This window comes from Sabethes cyaneus, chromosome 2 (genome assembly GCF_943734655.1).
Source record: "Sabethes cyaneus chromosome 2, idSabCyanKW18_F2, whole genome shotgun sequence".
Lineage (NCBI taxonomy): Eukaryota > Metazoa > Arthropoda > Insecta > Diptera > Culicidae > Sabethes > Sabethes cyaneus.
In genome coordinates this window covers 173,615,582-173,639,907 of record NC_071354.1, presented here as the reverse complement: position 1 = coordinate 173,639,907, position 24,326 = coordinate 173,615,582, and the positions used below count along the sequence as shown (strand labels likewise).

The window sequence follows — 24,326 nt, the reverse complement described above, 5'->3', positions numbered from 1 at the left end:
GTATGCAAAATTTTGAAAATTAGTATGCAAAAATTTGAAAATTACGTGACATGATTTTCTCTGGAATCGCTAAACCGATTTCAACAATTTTAGTGTCTAAAGAAAGCCCTTGCTACGGCAAAAGTTTTTGGACAGTTTTATCGGAAACAAACATGCAGTTCAAGAGTTATGCTTAAAAATGTGCTTTTTCAAGGTGTCAACTAGGTTGGACTACGTTTCTCAGAGATGGCCAAACCGATTTTTGCGCGTTTTTTGATTGGATGTTTAGTTTGCAAGTTATGAGTAATCGTGTACAACATAATAAAATTTACAATTATTTGTAACGGTTTTATGCCAGATAAATTATCAGATTTCAATAATTTTAGTATCAAAATAGAGGCTTTATGGCTCTGAACATATCTGCTAAATTTGATTAGAATTGGGGATTGGGAATTGAACCAATCAAAAGTTATTTAATAAAACATTGATGAAATTGTTTAAGAAAACTTCACTGATATATCGTAGCAGATATAGTAGGCATAGCATGTAGTAGAAGTTGATATAAGAGTGACATTCAGTGCAAAACTATATCATTAGCATTTCAGAAGCTCTCGAATAAAGGTCGTTTTCATTAATTGGCTACAATTATCAGAAGCGGGATAATACCTCGTGAACGCCCCGAACGATCCAAAATGCAGAAAAATTGTTCAAGAAGCGAAGGATTGGATCTTAACGATTTAGCTATGATTTCAAGTTAATCTATTATAGGGTATGTTGCTGCTTCGTCGTAATTGCCTATTCCCGTCCTATCCAACACAAATTATTAAAAATATCAGCGATTTTTATGACACACAATGCAAAATTAGTCAATCCCTAATATTTTAGTATGTTACCTATCATGCGCGGTCAATCAAAATGAGCTGAGATTTATTTAAATACCATTTTTCATTAAAGAATTGTTTTTTTTTGTTAGATTATAGTCACTTTGACCAGCTTGGGTCATTCGTGACTACTGTGGGGTTGGGATCTGAACCCGGGTACTCGGCGTGAATGCTAACCACTACGCCGGGACTGAGCCCTAAAGAATTGTTAGCAGCCAAATTTCCCACGTTTTTTTCGTACGACGAAGAAGAAAATGTCGACTAATTGTTTCAATTTCCGTCATTCATAAAATGAAAATAACTCACGCAACGCATTGTCGTTATTTTGCAGCCGGGAAAACTTGCATGACCTGCAGAAATTTTGCAGAATAACATTTGTCATACCGCCCTACACAAATACATATGCGCTAGCTTCGTAAACAATATTGCGATTTTTAGTTCGGACGATGAAAAATTTTGATGGACGGATTTTAAAACGGTACGACGAATTTAAGATATAAAGTCAGTTGCGTAATTTGAATAAATTGCTTTAAAAATCGCTTTTTAGTGAATTCAAAGGGCACGGATCGAAGGTAAGTGTGTTTGAGTCCAATCAGCAGCAGAAGTTTTGGAGTATTCATTAAATTCACCTCAGAAATGATGAAATTTAGAGTGGCTTTCCTTACTACGACGGGAATTAACGCTACATTGATTTCGGTCGATAAAATTGAAGACAGAGAATAAACTATAAACTGGAACGAAGGGCTCTATCGTTTTCTTAATTAAAATAGACATAATGGAAATGGAATGATGTCTCATCTTCCTGATTGATGTCTTTTCTTTGATATCTGCGGATGTCTGTGCACGCGTGCATAGATAATGCATAGATTTTGGGGCGAACCAACCATCGCACTGTGGTCCAGAAAGCCAAATTAGGTGGAAAAAATTGTTTACTCAGTAGTCGTTGATTTTAGACTATTTACGTCTTAGCAACAAAATCTTGATTTAGGATAGCGCTTTTTTTGGCATGAGCTATTTTAGGGTGACCCTTAAATTAACCAAGATCCAGAAATTATCTTCAAAACAAAACAAGATAGAGCGATATTCACTGCAGCAATTTCATAGCTTGAAATATTTTGAGTAATATTGTAGAAGACAAAATCCTTCTATCTCGAACCGTTTCCATATTAGGGCGATTTTCCTGAGTCAAGTTAGGGTGACCCTGCTATTTTGCGATTTTTCTCCATAACTTTTTTATTTTGCATTTCTCGCAAAACCCTTCTTCAGATGACTTTTGAAGCTCAATAAGACGCAACTTTTGGTGAAAAAAGAAATTGGCTATCTATTTTACTTCTACACTTATATTAAATTTTATGATAAAAATAGGCCGTTTTCAAATATTAGTATCTCAGAAAGGTGCAAGCAGAATTAAAATCGGTTGATTGCGTTTGAAAGATCGTGATTTTTTGTGCATAATATCAAAAAATTAGAGAGTGGATTTTTTTCTATCTCAAATAAATCAACTTTGAATATGTGTGGTTTTAACATATTTAAGTATATAAAAGTAAACGAGTTGCGCCATAACTCCGGAAGGCCTTGACTGTTCTTGATTAAACTTAGCGCACATGTTTCTTGACATAAGTAAATCAGTACAGGGGGTTGACAAAAGCGGGGTGGTCGCTGAAAATGGGAGCGGGAGGTACAAATAAGTAAAAGTGGCTGCGATCATCTTGCATTAAGGGGCGAACCAGCCACAGGCTGAAAACCTCTCAAATATAGAATAATAATAATAATAATATCTTGCATTTGGTCTGTTAGAAGTTGTACAAGTGGCTGGGAGATAAGATGAAGAGCGTGTGAAAAGATGGGAGGGTCACAACTACGGAAGTAGAACAATATCGGAGAGACGTACGCGTTGCTGTAGACAAAAGGGCCGCTGACCGAGAAGAGCTAATCAAGGAAAGCGGTAGATATGTCTAAATTAGGAAAAAAGCTTTGTTTTTTGTATTATGAGAATTTGCAAACTGAAACGTAGTGTTGTGAAGACCGCATTCGCGTCATGACTTCTAACGAACACATATGCATGATCGTTTCTTTCGGATTTCTTTGCTGATATTCTCATGCACTGCGACAAGTTTTTGTCATAGTGTATTTAGTTATCACCTCCCAGTTGGCCTCGAGGTATGATGCTGGTCTAATAAGCCAGCCGTCATATGTTCGAATTCCGACTGGGAGAGGCTGTTAGAGTCAACAGGATCGTAGCAACTGGCCCTGCAATTGTCCTGCACTCTAACAGCTGGCTGCAAAGTCTGTCGTATAAAAAACAGAAGGTCAAGTTTCGATAACGGAATGTAGCACCTAGGCTTTGCAATGCTTTGCTATTTAGTTATCAGCTACGGTCGTTGCTTACGCTCGTCATTGCAACCCAGTAGTTGATACCTATCATCGCTCGCATTGGCCCGCACACTTACCCGCCTGTGTAAGCGAGGGTGTAAAATGAAGAAGAAAAGTAAAATCCGTATCCATACATCCTAGTGTGCCGCTCGTGCTCACGACCTATGTACAGCTCGTGAGCTTTGGATTCGCGGGCGGGATGTGTAGAAAGTTAATATGAGGCTGTACACTCGCGAGTGTGCAGGTAGCAGAATGTATATCGGAGACGAATGAATCTAATGATTTAAAGTCTCCGTTAACAAATAAAAAACGAACGAACGCAGAATGTATGCACACAGTGCCAGCAGTTGTTTGGCGTAGGCTTGCGTCAGTGGAGTACGCTTTGGATGCTATGCTTTTCACACACGCTCGCCTGTGATTTTTAACCTTAACGAAAACAAATGTACAAGTGGTTGAAAGACAAAAGAATGGTGGCCTCTGATGAAAGGGGAGGTGGGAATCACGGAAATCCCCGTCGCGGGTAGAAAACTATTTAAACTTCTCATTCGGTAGTTCCACTCCATGATACTATGAAACACATATGATTTCATTACTTTGTCTACCATTCCCTCTGTTTATTGGAAAGTCTACCGTTTTTAATGTCTAACCTCATTATAAAGTTCAAGTCAACAAACATGAGGTTAAGTTTATACATTCTCTTTTAGATTTGGACCACTCACACAACTTATAACGGTTTAAATGCAATATAATTACAGCCACTTTTACTTATTTGTACCTCCCGCTCCCATTTTCAGCGACCACCCCGCTTTTGTCAACCCCCTGTACTGATTTACTTATGTCAAGAAACATGTACGCTAAGGTTAATCAAGAACAGTCAAGGCCTTCCGGAGTTATGGCGCAACTCGTTTACTTTTATATACTTAAATATGTTAAAACCACACATATTCAAAGTTGATTTATTTGAGATAGAAAAAAATCCACTCTCCAATTTTTTGATATTATGCACAAAAAATCACGATCTTTCAAACGCAATCAACCGATTTTAATTCTGCTTGCACCTTTCTGAGATACTAATATTTGAAAACGGCCTATTTTTATCATAAAATTTAATATAAGTGTAGAAGTAAAATAGATAGCCAATTTCTTTTTTCACCAAAAGTTGCGTCTTATTAAGCTTCAAAAGTCATCTGAAGAAGTGTTTTGCGAGAAATGTAAAATAAAAAAGTTATGGAAAAAAATCGCAAAATAGCAGGGTCACCCTAACTTGACTCAGGAAAATCGCCCTAATATGGAAACGGTTCGAGATAGAAGGATTTTGTCTTCTACAATATTACTCAAAATATTTCAAGCTATGAAATTGCTGCAGTGAATATCGCTCTATCTTGTTTCGTTTTGAAGATAATTTCTGGATCTTGGTTAATTTAAGGGTCACCCTAAAATAGCTCATGCCAAAATGGCTTTCTGGACCATAGTGCATCGGTTGAAAGCTCCATTAAAAAGCAAATAAATAAATAAATGCATAGATTATAAAAGATGGAACTTAGCATGCACGCCAGTGCTAGTGCTTAAATTTTAACAGACAGCGCGTAGATGGAACTGAGATTACGCCTGAATCATCGTGGTTGGTAATCGAAATTTTCAAAACTGTTACAAATCTACATTGATTTGTCTACTAAGTCACTGTAGCAAGACAGAAAACGAGCACAGTTCCTTTTCGGTTATTACTGCACCATGGTTTGAGTAGACTCCTCGTCATTCTCCAAGATGTTTGTTTTACTCTCTTACAAAGCTTTGTTTCACGCTTTAAGTCTTTTATATGTACTTGAACACAAAAAAAACTTTTCCTTAGTACGTCTAGATTTGGCTGTCGTTGCTGTGTGCAGAGACCGGCAGCGGCGCCGGTTTTATCCAGACACAGTGCAAAAGCTTGCCGTGCTGCATCTAGCCCTGGCTAGCGGCGGTGGACAGTTCGAACACGTTCGTTGAACCTGATCAGCGCAAACCGTACCGGTGCAAGCCAGATACGGCTCACCAGCTGGAAAATACCGGCTTAAGAGCGGTATTTACTGTGTAAGTCATGAAACACACATATGCGAATCGATGTATCCAAAGTGTTGCAAAATTAGTACATAAAATGTGCTTACTGCTTTGTGCGGACAATCTGAAAACAGTTGTAGGAACACGTACGGAACGTGTTCTTCGCTGGAGCTAACAACATTCGAAGGTGTTATCAATATTGAACTTTATCAGGATGATCTTACGAAAAGCTTCGCAGAAGGTCAGCGACTTTATCAGTTCCGGGAGCTAGGAGAGATTTCTATCCCGTTTAGTTTAGATTGGAATAAACTGGATGGTCTATTCCGTTATCTTCAGAGTTTCCTGTGCTATACTATGAATCCACCACCAAAATAATATTGCGCGGTTTATCAAAAATACTAATTATATTGAGGTGGAATTGGAAGAAAAGTGAATTGACACCGGAAAAAGGTGAAAAAATGGCAAAATACGGTTAAATCAATTTTATCCTTACTTTAAAATGTTTGTTTTTGGATATTTTCCTCTATTTGATCCCTCAATTTCATCGTTCAGTGTCTGATTTTCTATATCAAATTAAACTGTTCTACTTTTCGGGAAAGCTACATGATCTTATTTTTTGGAAAAATCCGCTATTGAGTTTCAATTGAGTAACTCTTTTTGCTGATCTTTTTTTTCTTGTCTTTCCTTGTGTTCTGACGCATGACATTGCAAAATCTGCAAATTTATTCATTTAATCCGCGTATTTTTGAATATGTCTTCAACGTCCAGAAGGTACCAAACCGGAACGACAAATTGAACACACACTGACGGAACAGAGTGACCGATGAAACCAAGGTGCGTTGTGATGGACGACGAGACTTACATTAAGGCAGATACCTTATAACCTTCTGTGAGAAGATGCAAGGTTTTTGTGCCGGCTTGAAACTGTCATTTGTGCATTTCAAGATGGCTTTTCCCTGCCATATTTCAATATTCATTAAGACAATCTATGTCGGATGAAATAATCAATAAATAGCAAATAACAAGGTAGTTGCCGGGACAGAAGTTTTACGTTGCCGCATTACGGTTGGCCGTTACTGAGGATATAAGGAAGAACTAGTCTCCTGTAAAGAAATGTAATGGAAGCTTGAAAGTATTGAAGGACATCTGCCGTAAAGGTAAGAAGATGCGGAAAAATAGTTAAGACTGGAGGGACAAAATTAGATTTGAGACTATCTAATAGAAGGGTTCGGCGGTAGTTTAATTGCAAAAACAGTCGAGTAGCAACCGAAATAGTGTGGGTCGGAGGCCCACCTGCCATTGAACAACCGAAATTTACCAGTTTCATCCCGTCTAGCACTCTTTCCACCAAACGCTCGCTTCACTTTACAAAAAAGTTGTAGAGTGTTTCCCCAAAGTTCCTATCGCGGAGTACCGTTTCACCATGTGCCGTTTTAGCGAAAACCACTTTGCGGAAAATACTAGTTTGCAAAATGAAAATAAGGATAGTCAGCAAAACCTGGCATCGCTGCTGGGCACGCCAATGCTTTCTACTAAGTGTGTTATATGAGTCCAAAAATAAATGTTACATCGCATGACTTTCACTTAGTACTTTACTAAGTTCCTACCAATTTCCCATTCCCATTTTTCCTACATGAATCTAATACGTAATTTTCGTTTGAATGACTAACATTGTATATAATACGTCGCATTATCAAACAGAATAAGTTCGTGATCAGCGCAGAAAATCCCAGAAAACAGGGAAACTACATGATACAAGCAACACGCATTTGCTAGTAAATGGGGTGGTGAACTTGACCACCTTAAAGATTTGCATATTTCCACCTACGCTCCTCGTTTCCCTTCGCAGGCAACAGTGACGCGACGAACTACTAGAAGTAATTTTCCTAATATCCTTGAGCACGAAAAGTCGTAGTACTATTGCTTAGCTTTATGTAGCATGTGTATCAATGCAGCCAACACTCAAAATCGTTCTAGGTACGGTGCTGTGATTATATACAGTTAATTATTATTTCCAAGGCTTGTGTTGAGGCCAGCCTAAAAAGCTTGTGTGCGGTTCTATATTTGTAGAAGAAACTATGTTTTAAAAGCCTACGAAAGTTGACGTGCAGCGTAGGGCTTTCCTGTTACTGTAGTTAATATTGAATACATTATAAGTCGGTACATGGATTATGGATTTACTGTAGGGACTTCCGAAATCAATAATGTGATGGTTTGTTGCCCATACGTTGAATTATGTTTGTCTTCCGTAATTTCAAATTTCCCTAGCTGGCGCAAAAAAAAGTACCTTATCAACGACATGACAAAGGTTCAGTATTCATTTAAATGTTTTAATCAGCTTCACTTGTTTCTTTACTACACTCCGAAAAATTGAGCGTGCTTTTCATTTAACGTTTGCGTGATTTCAAGGTATCCATGAAATTAAACGCAAATGGTAGTTTACGTGATTTTGTATTTGCAAATAGCACGTATCGAACGTTTAGACTGCACAGCAAATCACTTTCGTCGAGAATAATATTGGATGTTTTCTCTCCACCGCATCGTATTTACTAATTTGTATTCGATTAGTCAGGAAGTTCGGTCCGCCTTACGTAAGCGTTCGTAGCGGCATTATTCTAATGGCGTATCATATCGGGAACTATAAATCTATGTTGAAACGCTAGTAAGGTGCTAGTACATATATTTTGGTGTAGCCCAGACCGAAGGTATCATGTTTCCTTAATAGTCATTAAGGGATGACATTGTTCATTTATTTGGAAGCAAAAACACTATCTATATTCCAACCGGCAAAATGGCGCCAGCAAGACTTATTGATTAGTCAGACCGAGACGTGCTCGTTTGTCTGTCTGCAAGTAAGTGCAAGTGAGTGCTTTTGTAGTAGGTACACAACATTAGCAACATAGACTTGTCGGGCACTATTGCGTTAAAATGGCAGGATCTGCTCCCGCCGTCCGTGGGTGGTAGCGAAAGGTAGGAAAGGAACTGTCGAACGTCGACCTTATACACGAACACGACGAACGGTCGGTTGTCTTCCTCACTACTGTTTTTATTATTAAATTATCTGGCTTGCAAAATCCAACTAACTAATCCGACCAACTATCGCACTGTAGGGTTCCAGCGTTACAAACATAAGAAAGATAATTTATGCGGCAAAACGGCAACGTACACATTCCACATCTTTCGTGAAGCGTGCGTTTCTGTAAGAAACATAAACTTCCTCGCTATGTAGTCTCATCGGCTAACTGATCAACCGACCTTGTAAACCGAATTTAGTTTGACAATCAATATAGATTATAGTAATTAAAAATATTTGAAACTCGTGCTACACTACAGTTCCTTCATCCTTCCTTTAAACGATCTGTTTTAACCAAGCTCTCTTTATTATAAATAGTTCACCGACCATAACCGGCGAGAGCAGCACTCATGAAATGTTTGATTTTAACCAGTTTAGGCTAGCGTTAACCGGATTGCTAATATCGGTCTCCCTTGTTATGCTTCCTTGGCAATAATGTGCGATCGTTTTTATGCATTACGATACATGGTGCGAAGTTGCTTATTAATCAATTCCCATGTAAGCACAAGACTATGTAGCGAATTTATAAATGCAAACGAACGGAGTAAAGCCTGTTCGGTTGGGGGCGTTGATTGTGGATTGTTGAAAAAATGCCCTTTGAAAGTCAATAAACTTATAAATCATTTCAGTGATTAAAGTTTGTTATGTAAACAATATCGTTCATTTCAGCCCGGGGTCTATATCAATCTTAATTTTATTTAATCAACTATTTTACACGTTATTAGACAAACACAACATGTCTCAGTGCTAACTGAGAACATTTCCAGCCAAAAAAGATCCTCCACCTAATCGTGTTAGTTGAACCCGATGCCACAAGTGTGTATAAAATCTGTCCGACTAAAGGCCTAAACAGAATGCTGCGTCAACGCATCCGTCAGCGTCAATTTGACAGTAAACCCATGGGAAAACTGTCAGAACAAATAATAGATATTTTTTTCTATTTATTCCAATTCTTCAACTTGTTGATTTCCATCGAACCAATTTGAATAAACACAAAATTGTGAATTTATGCACTTCTCCTAATAAAACTTGTTAAGGTGAAATTAGTCGTCATCGATTTTACAAATTGCAAAAGCAGTTTTTTTGTTTGAAAGAAAAATTTTATTCATAAAAACATATTCGCTATGTTCAAATTGGCAAGAAGAATGCAGTGAATACATTTCTATAAACAGAACCCCGCTTCTGGGCCCAAAACTGCTTCCGAAATTGGCCTCTCCGACAAAAAGGCAATGACTGCTAGCCAAACTGGCTGTTGGACAACAACCATGCTGCTCCTTGTTTTGCAATATCGATGGATCCACCTTGCTCATTACAATTGCTGCTATATTGGCTTTTGGAAATCAATGGAAGCGGCATTGTCACCAGTTTGTTATTTTTCACTTGCTGACGTGATTTTTGCCCAAATTTAAAAATTTTTGATTTTGCGACTCATACACTCATCGTTGTCACGCACTGAAAGAAAAAGACACGCATGGTCGTTTATCAACTGATGCGTGATGCAGCTTATCCTCGTAAACGGCGTGTCCTCGTCTTACCGTCATAGAGACACAAAAACAGCATTAGAATTAACTTTGATGCGAATTGCATCAGAATAGTACTGAACATCAATTTTTATGAATTGTCTCTTCATTATCGACAAAAGACAATGAAAGAAAACCACTATTTGCACTATTCTTCCATAAACTTAAACTTAACTTTTCTATCTGTTTTGAAGAGAATCTCCTGAGAGAATCTTAATTCTTTAACTATGCTCATAGAAATTATTATTTTTCAATTAATTTCGGTTCAGCTCTTAATTAAAGTCCAAGAGCACAAACTCTACTTCCTCACTCAACTGATTAAAAAGTGTCACTCAACTGAGGCTAAGCCTTTGTTAAACTACCTTTTGATTATATAGATTAAAATTGGGTTTCATTTCCGCTACAGTAATTAGCATCCTTCATTCTAGCTTGAAGCTGAACCAACAGATGTTGGCTGGAGATTTTGAAGGCTGTCAGTAAATGAAGCATTATCTTTTCATCAGTGAGAAACATACAGTGTGGTTACAGTTAATAGTGGCACGAACCTGTTCATGCATAATTGAGGCAGTGTCCAAGTTTGGTAGAGTTAGACGATAAGGAAGTAAAATAAAGAAGAATGAACCAAATTAAATTCCTCATGGAATAATAACTCTGACGTTCCGTAGGTTTAACCTAATCGTTAGGTATTTTTGCTGAAGCTAATTTATTGCATAGAAATAGCATACTATTGTTTGATTTTGATACGCTAAAGTATGCTGCAAAACATGCTCACCTTCTGTTAAATTCTGGACACGCGAAGTGAACTTCCGAATCTTAACCCAATGATAAGATAGATGTCAATGAATTTTAAATACGATGGTAACACAGTTTATTGAGATTATTGATTATTAGTTCAAATTACAAATCTGTTGTATCATTTCAAGCACTGTCTTTTTTATAAAAACTAAAAATATTCAGAAAAGGTGAAAAATGAAAAATCATGTAAAAATCATCAAATCATTGTTTTGCTCACTGAAAGAAAAGAAGCTTTGCGCAAAAAATCTGTGCCGCTAATAATTATGGACATACTGTATGCACTAAGCAGAGATAGGCGCAATTCAATTTACCATCCAATGAATCCAACGAATGAATCATTAGGTTCATTGTCACGGTTGCTATGTTCAATAAGATAATAAAGCAACCGTGGCAGCCTTTACGGTGTATACTCAAGTCACTTTTTACGTAAACGATACATTCTGCGTAAAACAAGCATAAAATTCGCGTAAGAAAAACCACGTGTATTAAAAAAAACGTGTGAATATGGACGTATAGTGTACACCACGAAAATATTAAAAATCGCGTAAAAAAGTGCCTAACCCTCTAACGGGTAAGGCCGTCTGCAGACGGCCTTCGCTTCGGGTACTCCAGAGTTGCATACGCAATTTGTTTGGAATTGACAATATGCCAAATGTGTTCAGAATAGATTTCTTGACATTTTGATATTAATATCACAACATTCTGACTATGCATTCAAAAGTTATCTTGTTTCAAAAATAAAAATTCCGAAAAATTTCGAAAATAAATAATGCGCGAATATTTCCTTTTTTACTTTTGGAGAAAAAGGATATCTACAACAAAATGATTAACTTTAAGATTTTTTTATGAGTGAATTTCATGCTTATTTCAATTTTGTAATGTATTTGAATGGAAAAAATATCTGGGTAGCGCGTTAGACATGAAAAACGAAAAAGTGAAATTGGACTTTTTGTAACCTAGCGCTCCTCCAGATAATTATTTTTGCATGAAAATCAGAACTTAAGGGTTTTTTGAGTATACGTTCATGATAAAATAGTCATTAGCTTGATTGCATCGTTTTTACGATGTTGCCCGTTAGAGGGTTAAATTGACGAAAAATTTATTTCTGATGTAGACACTTGGTGTTTTCGGCCAAGTTTGATGAAATTGGTAGTTCTATAACTTTGCCTAAGATATAAACCTACTGTCGGTGTATTTGGTGCACATTTCGCTGAAAGTGTTATGAAAAAATGCGCCGAAGATACCGAAACGGTAAAATTTTGCTTATAATTTGCAATACAAGAAACTCAATACGGAAAATACCAAAATATTAAAAGACTGGGAAAGTTGAGAGAATAGATTCAACATTCAACCGTCTATTTTCAAAATCATCTCCGTGAATAAGGGAGGTTGAAAATTGTAAATATTGGATGATATATATTAAAAGCAAATCCTAGGTGCTACAATCCGTTATCGAAATTTGACTTTCTGTTTTTATACGACAGACTTCGCAGCCAACTGTTAGAGAGCAGGACAATTGCACGGCCAGTTGTTACGATCCTATTAACTCTAACAGCCTCTCCCAGTCGAGATTCGAACATACGACGACTGGCTTATTAGGCCAGCGTCATACCTTGGAGCCAACTGGGAGGCGATATGATATCTATTATATGTAGCAAATCGGTGCTCTGCGCATTTGTATTTATGTCTACAACTGTAGGGTTCACATCTTCTTATTCAGTAATTTCTATCCCTACCTTCTCGTGGTACCAACCGGGATACAAGCAACCTTTGTGGATATCAGGTAACCAACCACGGTGGAAGAAACGGTCATATACTGACAGAGAAGAAGGGCCCTTTCGAGCTTCGTACCATGAAAAACTATTAATCAATGATGGAGAAACAAAGAAACCTCGATAAATTCCGGGAATTCAACTTGCAGACTCACCATTTGTTTATAGACTTCAAGGCGGCATACGATTCAGTTAAACGAAATGAGCTTTGTCAGATTATGCTTGAACATGGTTTTCCAACAAAACTGATTAGGCTGATATGTGCTACCCTTGATGGTTCAAAATCACGATAGCGTTAGGATAGCGGGTGAGACATCAGGCTCGTTTGCGACGTTAGATGGTTTGAAGCAAGGTGACGGACTGTCGAATTTGCTGTTCAACATTTAATTGGAAGGTGCTATTCGAAGGGCAGGCGTGCAGAGAAGCGGTACCATCATCACGAAATCTCATATGCTCCTTGGGTTCGCGGACGACATCGATATCATCGGTGTTAACCGTAGAGCTGTGGAAGAAGCGTACACGCATCTTAAGCAGGAAGCTGCGAGGATAGGGCTTATCGTAAATTCTACCAAAATATATACCAAAGTATATTGTGGTTGGTAGAGAGCGTGGTAGCCCTTCGGGTGTTAGAATGTCCTACAATTCCAAAACTCGCACTCTATAAGACGCTAATACTCCCGGTGGTATTCTACGGCCACAAAGCTTGGATGTTGAAAGAGAGTGACCGACGAGCTCTTGTCGTTTTCGAGCATAAGATCCTGCGATCAATTCTTGGCGGCATATTAGGCGAAGTAGTGTGGCGCAGGCGCATGAATCATGAAATATACCAAGTATACAAAGATGCGGATATTGTGAAGCGATTAAAATACGGCAGGCTACAATGGGCTGGCCACGTAGCAAGGATGCCGGATGAGAGACCAGCAAAAACAATATTTGGCAGAGAACCCGAAAGAGGCCGACGACTTCGAGGAAAACCCCGTACCCGTTGGATGAGCGCTGTTGACGAGGATGCTAGAACAGCGGGTGTTAGGGGCGACTGGAGAGCGCCAGCCCAAGACCGAGTAATGTGGAGACGGCTCCTGAATTCGTCATGGATTCGATAAACGGATTGCCGCCGAAAAAGTAAGTAAGTATTGGAAACCCGGGACGTGGAACTGCCGATCTCTCAAAACATGGCCGTACGTAGTACTTTTTTCCAGCATAGACTCCTACAGAAGTACACCTGGAAGCCACCAAATCAGACAGAATCACAGATCGACTACGTTTTGATCCATGGAGCGAAGAGCTCTATCGGGCGTGTAAGGACGGTGATAGATTAGGAGAACGCTGCGCGAGGAGACCTAGATACGCAGTGCCACACGTCAGAACGTGGAAAGACACAAACAGAAGAAGATGCAGCGAAACCAAACCATTTGTTTGTCGACTTCAAAGCCGCATATGATACCATCAACCGAAAAGAGCTTTGGGAATTCATGAACGGGGACAGGCTAAAGCTGGACGGATACAATGCAAAGATGCTGTTCGCTTCAACAACCGTGTAAATTGGAGAAACTTTGTTCACCAGGATTTGTCAAAGGACGGTAAGTTCTTCTTCTTCAGCAGCATAGAGCCGGGGTGGCTCGTGCTGTTTCAAGCACTCGTCTCCATTCAACTCGGTCTTGGGCCACTCGTCGCCAATTTCCTAGTCGTCTCAGAAGTCGCAAATCGCTTTCGACCTGGTCGAGCCATCGTGCACGTTGGGCCCCCCTGTTCCTGGTGCCGGTGGGGTTGTTGAAGAGGACCGTTTTCGTCGCACTGTCGTCCGGCATCCTTACGACGTGTCCGGCCCACCGTAGCCTGCTAACTTTCGCTAGATGTACGATGGGAATCTCCCCAAGCAGTGCCTGTAGCTCGTGATTCATACGCCTCCGCCACTCTCCGCTTTCAGTTTGTACTCCGCCAAATATCGTCCGCAGCACTTTCCGCTCAAACACGGCAAGGGCGCGTATGTCCTCCGTAAGCAGCGTCACGGCTTCAAGTCCATAAAGAACTACCGGTCTAATAATGGTTTTGTACATTGTTAGCTTCGTGCGGCGGCGTATGCTTCCTGATCGTAGCGTTTTACGAAGGGCAAAGTAGGCCCGATTTCCCGCTTGGATGCGCCGCTGGATCTCCTTACTAGTGTTGTTGTCCGCGGTCACCAGCGATCCCAAATACACGAACTCTTCTACCACTTCTAGTTCGTCGCCGTCAACGGTTACCGTCCGTGGGAGGCGCACATTTGTTTCCTTTGAGCCTCTTCCTTTCATGTATTTGGTCTTCGACGCATTTATTTTTAGCCCAATTCTCCTAGACTCCGCTTTCAGTCTGGCGTAGATTGCCTCCGCCGTCGCAAAGTTCCTGGCTATGATATCGAAGTCATCTGCAAAGCCTAGAAGTTGGCTACTCTTGGTAAAAATCGTGCCTCTCGTTTCAATGCCCGCTCGTCGGATCACCCCCTCAAGAGCGATGTTGAACAGCATGCAGGATAGACCGTCACCTTGTCTCAACCCTCGTCGCGTCTCGAAGGGACTCGAGAGTGTCCCAGAGATGCGTACGAAACACATCACTCGATCCAATGTAGCTCTGATCAGTCGCGTCAGTTTGTCCGGAAAACCGTATTCGTGCATTATCTGCCATAGCTTGTCTCGATCGACTGTATCGTATGCTGCTTTGAAATCGATAAAGATGTGATGCGTGGGCACGTTGTACTCCCGACATTTCTGCAAGATCTGTCGGATAGTAAACATTTGGTCCGTAGTTGCGCGGGCCCCCATGAAACCCGCCTGATAATTCCCTACGAAACCTTGTGCTATCGGTGACAGCCGGCGTAACAGGATCTGGGAGAGTACCTTGTAGGCGGCGTTTACCAACGTAATACCACGATAGTTGCAGCAGTCTAGCCGATCACCCTTTTTGTAGATGGGACAAACCACTCCTTCCATCCATTCCTCCGGTAGCTTTTCCTCCTCCCAAATCCTCGAAATAACCCAGTGTAGAGCCTTTGCTAGCGTTTCCCCGCCATGTTTATAAAGCTCTGCCGGTAGGCGGTCCTTCCCAGCGGCTTTATTGGTCTTCAGCAACCTGATTTCTCGTTTGACTTCTTGGAGATCAGGTGCTAGGACATCACTATCTTCCATGGGCGCTCCTAGGTTAATTTCCGTTCCGCCTCCTTCTGCGACTTCGCCATTGAGGTGTTCATCGAAGAACTGCTTCCACCTGTCGACCACCTCGCGCTCGTTTGTAATTAGATTCCCTCCCTCGTCCCTACACATGTCAGGTTTCGGTGTGTAGCCCTTCCGAGTTTGGTTCACCTTCTCATAAAACTTGCGCGTGTCATTAGCTCGGAACAGTTGTTCTAATTCTTCACGATCTCTGTCCTCCTTTTGGCGCTTTTTCCTCCTCAGGATCGTGGTCAACTGGTTCCTAGCTCGTCGGTACTTGGCCAGGTTCTCTCTAGTGGCAATACTTAGATAATTTTTCCAAGCGTTTTTTTTCTCCTCCACCGCTTGTTGGCATTCCCCATCAAACCAATCATTTTGTGTACTCCGAGGCTCAATACCTAGTGCCGCGGTAGCGGCCTCTCCGATGGCCGAGCGTATTCTGCCCCAACCGTCTTCGAGGTTTGAAGCACCTAACTCCTCGGAAGAAGGCAGTGCCTCATTCAGTACTCGCGCGTAGTTCTCGGCAGCTTGTGGGTTATCTAGCTGCCTGATGTTCAGCCGAGGAGGGCGGCTTTGACGTGTCCGGTATACGGTGGACAGCTTTGAGCGCACATGTACTGCTACTAGGTAATGGTCAGAATCAATATCCGCACCCCGACGGGAGCGTACGTTCGTGATGTTAGAGAAGAACCGGCCCTCTATGAGAACGTGGTCAATTTGGTTCATTGTACGTTGGTCAGGTGATCTCCAGGTGGCTTTGTGGATATCCTTGCGCGGGAAAAAGGTACTTCGGATCACCAGGCCTCGGGAAGCTGCGAAGTTTATACATCGTTGGCCGTTATCGTTTGTGTCGGTGTGCAGGCTATGGGGTCCTACCACCGGTCTATACATTTCTTCCCTACCGACCTGGGCGTTCATATCCCCGATGACGATCTTGATGTCCCGTGACGAGCAGCTGTCGTACGTAGCCTCCAGCCTCGCGTAGAACGCTTCTTTCTCATCGTCGGGTCTACCTTCGTGCGGGCAGTGCACGTTTATGATGCTATAATTGAAGAAACGGCCCTTTATCCTCAATACACACATTCTCTCGTTGATCGCCTTCCAATCTATCACGCGATCCTGCATTCCGCCCAGCACTACAAAGCCCGTTCCCAGTTCGTTGGTAGCGCCACCGCTCTGGTAAAACTGGGCCTTTCCGCCACGTATCTTCCATACCTTCTCTCCTTTGCGACAGATTTCCTGCAGAGCTACGATGCCGAGTTTGCGGGGTTCCAGCTGTTCAATCAGCACCCGCTCGCAACCTGCGAAATTTAGCGATCTGCAGTTCCAAGTCCCGAGTCTCCATTCGTCGTCCTTATTTCGTCGCCTAGGTCGATGCCGAATATTCCGCTCCGAATATGCTTGAATGTTGTTAGTTTGTGTTGTTTAGGTGTGTAGCCGTACTGGGGCAACACAACCGAGTCTCGTGATGGGGCTGCCATCTTATAGTGCCGAGACTCACTACCTCCTTCCCGGTTAGTATACGACCTTAGTTTCCACCGGGGTTGGTTACCCGATCTCCGCTAAGGTTGCTCGTATTCCGGCTGGTACCACGAGGAGGTCGGGATCGGAGTTGCTGGATAAGAGGCTAACGACCACTATGGGGTCTATATTCCGCATTATCTAGCCGTTTACCAACCAAGGACGGTAAGTACTCTAAGTGAATTTCTAAATTCTATTCTAAATTCTGCCTTCAACTTGCATTATTCAAAAATCTGACATAACAGGATTCTGAATTCAACGTGTTGTCTAGTCTAGTTTTGTCCATGGTAATCTTGTACACTGCAAGATATTTGTTTTTGTTAGATTATAGTCACTTTAACAGCTTGAGTCATTCGTGACTTCTGTGGGCGTGGGATTTGACCCCAACAATCATTTTTTTTATTATTAGCTTATTCAACCATTCTAGGTATAGCCAATTACATGATTACAAGCGTTTGATGAGCTGTTATACGACAAAAAGGTTTGTCGGGAGTCCAGGTCCTCGACGTGAGAGACGAGAATGCTAATCCCTACACCAGGACTGACCCCATGCAAGATATTGTCGACTATAGGAAAGCCTGTCTTAGTTGGACTTTCGCTGGAAGATTCATTTTTTTTTTCAACAGGACCCCGGTCCAACTAAAATACTGCACTAGAGTAGACAGCGCAAGACCTTTCCGCTGTGGTTCGCAAAATTTTAAGAGGCGAGTTCTGGAGATTCGTTGTCTATGGAAGTCGTTTTTGTCGCGAGCTGTATTCGCTTTTGAGGCAAAATATAACCTAGATTCTGTGCAATCGCGACGTAAATGATAAATGAGCCACGCGTCTGGTGAATGTTCGTTGGTTTGAAGATTCATGCTGAGGGACACCTGTTAGGGAGAGATCGAATGTTTTTGGTATGCAACTTTCGTTAGCTCTGTCTTTCACGAAAGGATGCAAAGGGTTGTAATCTTATATATAAAAATGGATTTCTGTTTGTCTGTCTGTCTGTCGGAATATTCCTTATAGAATCAAAAACTACTGAACCGGCGTGAAAATTTGCATGTAGAGGTTTATGGGGCCAGGAAAGGTTTTAGTGATGGTTAGAGACCCCTCCCCCACTAAGAGGCGGGGCTCCTATACAAATGAAACACAACATTCTGCATAACTCGAGAACTAATCAAGCAAATAGAACAAAATTTGGCATGTGGGTGTTTTGGTGACAAGAATTTATTCTATGGTAAATTGAAACCCCTCCCCTATTTAGAAGGGGAATTATGACTCCTCTCCCCTTTAAGAGGCGGGGGGGGGGGCTTCCATACAAATAAAACACAAATTTCCTCATACCTCGAGAACTAATCAAGCAAATGGAACCAAATTTGGCATGTGAAGGTTTTCGAGGGCAAGAATATTTTCTATGGTGAATTAGGACCCCTCCCCACTTTAACAGGGGGCTCCTGTACAAATGAAAAACAAATTTCCTCATAGCTCGAGAACTAATCATGAAAATGGAACTAAATTTGGCTAGTGGGTGGTTTTGGAGACAAAAACTTTTTCTATGATAAATTGGGACCCCTCCCCACTTTAAGAGGGGGGGGGGGCTCCTATACAAACGAAATACAAATTTCTTCAAAACTCGAGAACTAATCAAGCAAATGGAACCAAATTTGACATGTAAGTGGTTTTGGAGGCAAGATTTTTTTCTATGGTGAATTGAGACCCCTCTCCTCTTTAGAAAGCGAGTTATGACCCATCTCCCCTTTAAGAGGGTGGGCTTCCATACAAATGAAATGCAAATTTCCTCTTATCTCGAGAACAAATCAAGCAAATGGAACCAAATTTGGCATGTGGGAGTTTTAGATGGCAGAAATTTTTTCTATGGTGAATTACGACCCCTTTCCCTCTTAAGAGGGGGGGGGGCTCACATACAAATGAAATACAAATTTCCTCATTAATTGAGAACTAATCAAGCAAATGGAACCTAATTTGGCGTGTGACGGATATTTTATGAATTTATTGAATTTATTTTATGATGGTTAGAGACCTCTCACCCCTGTGGTAGGGGGATAAGGACTCTCATACAAATAAAAAAGAAATTTTTGCGTAACTCAAAAGCTTGTCGAGCTCGAAAAATTCGAGACTTTTCCATAAAACATTAGGCAATAACAAGATCACAAAAACTATCTATAGTAATACTAGATCATTCAGAGCGAGAGGGCCGCGAGTGTTGCCGGCGACCTACCGTCGGAAGCGCCGGCTGCTGGGGGGCCAACCCCCCGCAGAAATCACCACTGTCTAGGTTTATTTGTTTTCCTAGGTCTACTGGCCTCTATAGCTTTCCTTCAGTTGGGTCCGAAAGAGTGACAGCGTGTAAGGAGAGGATCAGCCCTGCAAAATGGTGCTTTCCACGATTCTGCTTAATGTTTTTCCCGAAGTGGTATTCAGCGAAATGTTGTACAATCACTGGCTAAGCAATGAAGGGAGTTGTTTTCTACTTTACTGTGAGGAAAAATTGCAAATTTGTATATTAAACTACCCATCCCAGGTAACCAATAAGCATTAACATAAGCAGCAAATCAGCATATCTGACATTTTATACTACATGTTGTTATATATTAACTTTTTGACTGGATAGGTGTTGTAAATTGGCAAAATTCTATTCAAATTCTTCGTGTCGGTAATTAGCTGCAAATTAGCATTGTCAGCACTATAAGCAGCGTTACCAGATCAGCGGTTTTCCCGCTAGATTTAGCGGGATTTCAAGTCGGACAACGGGACTTAATAACCAAACAGCGGCTAGCGGGAATCTGGCGGGTTTCTTAAATAACTCAGCGGGATTTTAGCGGGATCTCGATTTAGCGATATTTGGTAGGCAAAAAGAGTGCTGAAAGAGAGGTTGACAGCAAAACACTTCGTTGATTGACATTTTAATGTCTGCTCATGCATTGGCAGATGGTTCAGTATATTCTGTTGATTAGAAAACTCCGTGGTTTTTGCCTAGAATGGGATGAGTTCTGACAAATACTCATTAGAGCTTACTGAAAAAGAAGACCACCAAAACAATCCGTTTTGCGTATTCCTCATTTTTCCACAAACTAATTCGTTGCCAGTGGGAAAATCCAACTGATTCATGAATTGGAAACAAAACAGCACTTATGTATCTATATACATCAGTTTGATATATACATATCCCAGCATTTGTATGATAACAAAACCAAAACAAATCGGTGCTAAAACAAAATATAAGCGAGAACAAAGAGCCGATGCGCTTTACAGATATTTTTGATTTTTGGGTGCTTATTGATGATTGTACGAATTCTTAAACTTCTGCAGTCACTAATACTACTTAATATAGGTAGTGACAATCAATAATGTTGATCATGTTTGCATTTGTTCAACACTATAAATTGTCTGACAGTATATGAAAACAGTACAAGTGTAAGTGTGCAAAGCGTTACAAAATCCAAGTATGGGTGTGTAAAAATGTTCACTGTGCAGAAATTTTTTGCACAGGAGTCTAATATGGTGCAAAAAGCGCAATATAAAGATTGAAACATATCTTCTTTTGTCATCAAAAACCATAACCATTTGCCAGCGTTGCTAAAATTTTGCAGGATTTTTATCACAGCCAGATACAGAAAAAGAATTTGTGTTAAAAGCTTCTCTCGAAATTTTCGCCTGTGTTATTAGACTTCTTAATCTTATAATTCTTGCGAAATTTCGTAGTAAACTGTCATTATATGAGGGATAACAAAATATTTCTTATTCTGTTTCCTGAAGCCAAAAACTTCATGCTGACAAATGCAGTAAATTTGCATAATGTTCATTTCATTGCAACCTTTCAATTTAAGCAGGTCATCTTAATTTCAAATGCAAGCCTTACTGAAATGAATATTTTTTATTCTGCACCAGAAACGAAAGAATAATATGACTTTTGATTCAGCGGGATTTCTAGCGGGAAATTGACTCTAGACAGCGGGATTTCAGCGGGAAATCAACCTCTGGGCAGCGGGAAAATGGGCAATCGACCTGGTAACACTGACTATAAGAAGGTCAGCAGTAAAGTAGCTGTATATTTTGCCAAAACAGTATGTAAGTAGCATTTAAAGCGACTTAAATGCTTATTGACTTGCTTTTGAATAGCATTGGTGATGCTTATTGGCTATTTGGGTTGATTTCATAGTTACGTAACTGTCATAATGAATCATCCAAGGTCGAACTCCTCAGAAACTTGCAAAACTCGAGATTGTGACAAAGATCCTGCGAGATTCATGATTTATGTACAACACAGGTTAATTTGTGGCAATACGAAGTTTGTCGGGTCAGCTAGTTTAATATGATAATCATATAAAAATACCCTTTAAACTCCGTGTTACTAAAAAAAACTTCAGATAATCAAAAGTTTGGCATTTGAAAAAAACCCCAGGAGAAAAACTCTAAGCGTCAAATAAAAAATAAGGTATAAAATATGGGTAAATCTACAAAGAACGAACGAATTGGAAGAGCGAAAGCAAAATTGGATATCCAACTCTCTGATGATGAAACTTGCCGGGGCTCTACAAATTGAATAATACACATGACGCACGATTGAGAGTTGTAGGGTCAAGTGCCTCCTGTCCAGTCGATTATGTTTCAGAGTTAAATAAGCGCGGTTTCTTTAAACATGAAAAGCTTTTCCAATATTTTTTGTTATTCAGTCACACAGCCAACCAGTAATTTATAGCTTGTAATAATCTCAAGAATCGGTCAGAAGACAGACGCTGACTGCATCATTCCATTGCCGGTTGAGCCACTCAGTACGGCATCATTTTTCACGTTTTAAGCTGATTTTTATGCTATCTGGTGACTTAACATTAGACGCTTGCTTACTTTCAATGGTTGAACTTTCTTTTGGCATCAACTTGAACGTTATTTAAGGAACGCTTTTTAATTTGACAAATTGGCTGTGATGATAACGGTAGGAGATTTAATTTGCGAAATATTTTCACAAATGCACAATCAAAACCAAATATATTTATGAATGGTTTCATGAATGCCATCAAATACCATGAATACCTAATTATTCTTTTTTTGGGATCTTTACATTTTCTTCTTCTTCTTCTTAGAGCTTTTATACATACCGCTTTGCTATTATCATTATATGGTATGCAAATTATTTTGAAACGGCTCTGTGCTAAAATGATTTTATTTTATTTTAATCTTGAAATATCTCGAAATTATGCTTTGCAAAATCATTACAACGGTGGGTTGCCTGGATGGAATTTGCTTTTCGAAGGCGATAATGCTTTGACCACAGTTTAATGAATTTTGTTTTATCCACTTTTACTTTTTATAGTAATTTACAAAACTTTCAAGAATTTCATGTATGTTAGTGTGTCCAGTATGGTTTTTAATGTTTATGGACAAAGATAATTCTGATTTGTTGCTTGATTTATACTGAATGAATGACAAAGGTGTTTATCGTTTTAGTACGACTGACTGTGAACTTTTCGGCAAGCTCATCAAACGACTTTTAGCAACGTTTGTAAAGTAAAATCGGCTTGACTATGTTTTGGAAACTAAAATTCACCAGACTTTACTTGGTTTACCATTCAAGGCAAGGTAACAACTTATTTTTTCCTAGTAGGAGCACCGAAAAAAAGAAGCAGAAAGCAGGTTGAAAATAGCAATTAGTTTGGGTGGGCCTTATCATATGCCTTTTCTAGTTTTGCATAGTCAATAAGCAGATCATATTTTAAGTGGCTAATTTGAATTACTTTTCAACGACTGATAGGTATCGCAAATCAAAACCAATCGCGACTGCACATTTGTTTGAACTTAACTTTTTGCACGTTCAGTGATTGCTATAAATTGTTAACCCATTATGCTGATGTCTTCGGGTATGTGCAATCAACTTAACGACGATATTAGTAGCTACGATAGCTCGGCGTGGATTGAATGGAAATTTCCACTCAGTTGGATATTTTCGCTGCTTTTTTATGAACACGCTTTCTGTTCCTCGCGTTTTTTTTATACATAGTCTCTTGCGTATGGCCGCAAACGTTCAAGAAACCGCTGCAACCCTTGCTGCAAGCGAACGCACTGTCTGTCGGTACTGTCGGTTCATCGTTACACAGAAACTTGCGTGCAGAATGTACTGGAAGGTCAGCGCAAACTATTATTATAAGCAAAAGAAGTTTTTGTCATCTAAAAACATATCAAAGCATGATGTGTGAAACTGAAAATAATATATTTATTGGCTCCTATTGAAAAAATATTAGCTGTCACATATTTACAATATTGAATGAGCACAATATCATATGCTTCTCTATGAGCAATTTCTAACCGAGCATTCAGCTGTTTAACGAGTCCCGAACTAGACATCGGTCTTTTAATTGTTAAATGCCGAATCTACTGTATAGTACCATGTACTACTCCGTTTTCACTGCAAATCACAAAGTTATGTCACACGGAAATTCACTGTCGGAAGTGAGAGAGTAATGCACGATTTCTTATCACGTTTCTATAGAACGAAAAGTAACAATAACAAAAATAAAAAGATTTCGCACGTTCTGTGAGAGAGCGAGTCGATTAGCTCACACGAAAATACCCGGCCTCTACGGCAATAATTTACTGAACCTATTTTCAATTGTACCATTTCGCTTAGCATTGATTAGTAGCTCCTATCCTAACCTAACCATTCACGCTGGGCTGGCTAGGCACAGCGAAGCCAGCTGGGAACGCAACTTTATACGGTGATAATCATTCTTTGTATTTATGAACGTATCAAAGTGCGATCGGTACCTGCCAAGCAAATAAACTATGAAAGAAAATAAAATACAAGAACGCACCTTATCGATTTGCCCACGAAAAATTCACTAACGTTGAGTTGAGAGCGAGAGAGCGACTGATAGAGAATCGATTCCGCTGAGCGGCGAACTTCGGAACTTTACTGGCTGACGAACACTGAATGACTGAACCTGAGAATCACGAGACCCGCGATGTCTATTGGAAGTTCAAATCGGATTCGCTGTGTTGCTCTGCGCATTCAATCCAAATTGTGTATTGTGCATTCTCACATGGCACGCAGCAGCAGAGTACACACTACGCCACGTTTTACTGTAGGATCCCCTGGTGCCTGCATGTATGGGGTTTTGGCGAATGGGCCCGAAACAGAATTTGAGCAAAAGTATTGATCTCTGGACCGACTCAGCTGTGAATCATTTGGCAAAATT

The 24,326-nt window shown here is 40.2% G+C and overlaps 1 protein-coding gene across 4 annotated transcripts in view; it reads right to left on the bottom strand.

Moving 5' to 3' along the window:
* The window catches only part of LOC128734764 (monocarboxylate transporter 14), a 77,320-nt gene extending 53,278 nt beyond the window's left edge, over positions 1 to 24,042 (bottom strand). For 3 of the 4 annotated variants that reach the window (XM_053829102.1, XM_053829104.1, XM_053829105.1), the window contains exon 1: positions 23,943 to 24,042. The gene's annotated coding sequence lies outside the window, so the exon portion shown is untranslated. Of the gene's footprint in view, positions 1 to 15,300; positions 15,398 to 23,942 lie in introns of those variants that run through there. The other variant, XM_053829103.1, reaches the window with a different exon arrangement.
* Positions 24,043 to 24,326: the final 284 nt, after the last annotated feature.